Source organism: Lolium perenne, chromosome 1, assembly GCF_019359855.2.
Source record: "Lolium perenne isolate Kyuss_39 chromosome 1, Kyuss_2.0, whole genome shotgun sequence".
Taxonomy (NCBI): Eukaryota; Viridiplantae; Streptophyta; class Magnoliopsida; order Poales; family Poaceae; genus Lolium; species Lolium perenne.
Window position 1 is genome coordinate 261,211,319 of NC_067244.2, and position 1,801 is coordinate 261,213,119.

The 1,801-nt window shown below is 40.4% G+C and overlaps 1 non-coding gene across 1 annotated transcript; it reads right to left on the reverse strand.

Moving 5' to 3' along the window:
* Positions 1-518: 518 nt before the first annotated feature.
* Positions 519-591, reverse strand: TRNAR-CCU (transfer RNA arginine (anticodon CCU)). Its single transcript has one exon. It is a non-coding gene; the product is annotated as a tRNA-Arg (tRNA).
* Between the last annotated feature and the right edge of the window lie 1,210 nt (positions 592-1,801).

Sequence of the window (1,801 nt, forward strand, 5' to 3'; positions counted from 1 at the left end):
GTCATCCGTTACCAGACAGACGACGCGGCAGCACTCCTCTTCAATGCCGCCATCACGATGGCAACCGCCTTAGCATCCCGTCTTCCTGACCGTGAAGCTTTTCATCCACCAAACTGATGGCGACGGCCATGCCATTCGCGTATCGTCAGCCACCATCCGTCCATCCCGCCCTCAAGCGGCTCTTCTTCTCTTTTGCTGCGTGGGAGGGAGTTCGGCGGCGTCCGGTGCTGCAAGGGGCATGGGAGGGAGACGAGAGGAGACCACGACTTCATGATCGAGAGCGACCAGATGTGGATCCTTCTTTTTTCGTGTGGACCGTTTAACACTTGAACCGGTTCGTTGGTTTTTAGCAACCGAGGTCATGTTGACACAAAATCAGTAAACTTGTTGAAGTGATCAATTTAAGAAGTTTAAGGTCTACTTTAGACCAAAAAATAGTTTTAGGACTAAAAGTGAACTCTTAGTAAAGTTGAAGGACAAAAATTGGACTTTCTTCTTTCAAAATCTGAGTTTTAAGACGCGCCAGGTAGGGGTCGAACCTACGGCCTTCCGCTTAGGAAACGGACGCTCTATCCACTGAGCTACAGGCGCTTTCTGTAACAATTTAAAATACATTCTAATTATCAGCAGCGTACATGCACAATGGATGGGTTTAACAGAATGCAGAAAATACTTGCAGATTATATTCCATCCACCTTTGAGCACAGCAACAGTGTAACACTTTGCAACTCGCATCGAATTATCTGCCTTGCATGCGCAACAATTCAACCAGGAAACCGTGTTAAGAAACGGATATATATGTGTCTTAGAGGCAGCGAATAGAATCTGATGCCGCAACTAAACAAGTCTTCCTAATTCTCCTCCCTCTCTTATTTGCTCCGCTTTACTGAGCCCACTTGTCCTCAAAGCACCTTTCTAAATACCCGGTCTTATCACCATAATTCTCCAAAATTCATTCCGGTTTACGTTGGTTCGTGTGCCTTGCCGTCGCCTCCACGGAAATTCTTCATCTCGGATTCGTGATTCCCAGCTGGTGCTATTGTGTTTGTAATCTCGGGCCCACCCAATTATATATCGACAAGCATTCGTAACTAAGTTACTGTTTGCAACATTGGAAAAAAATCATATTCATATATTGATTGAAGATTTCGGACTAAATATATAGACAGACAAGGTTGTTACTTGGTTTATTCGATCTACCTTTTACTTTAGAGATGATCACCCTGGTCTCAACACGTCAGTCGTACGGATTCTTTCACTAGCATTGTAGCTTAGGACTATGATCTAGGTGAACCTAAGTAGGCGTGCACCCGATTATGAAAATTTTAAAAAAATGCTATTTCAAAGTTTTGGACAAACTTAGAAAATATACGTGTGTATATATTATCTTGATACTTATTCATGTAAGTTTTCACGAAAAAATATGATTGTATGTGACAACCTAAACAAAAATGAGAAAATGGAAATTTCTATTTTTTTGAACAGTACAAATCCAATCATTAGTGTCATTTGAACATTTTATTATTTTATTTTCATATAGGCAACATATAATCATATTATTCCGTGAAAACTTACACGAGTAAGTATCAAGATAATATTTACATGCAAAATTTTATTTCAATTTTTGATAAACTAGGTGCACACATATCCAGGTTCCGTTTGATATTTTCGCTATGATCTACTACCAACTACTGGTTACGAAAGGGATCTACTTGTAAAATACCCTTTTCTAAAGTCTTGATCATGCATCCATACCAAACTGATTGGTGATTTTATTACTGCAAGTACTGCATTATGGAGG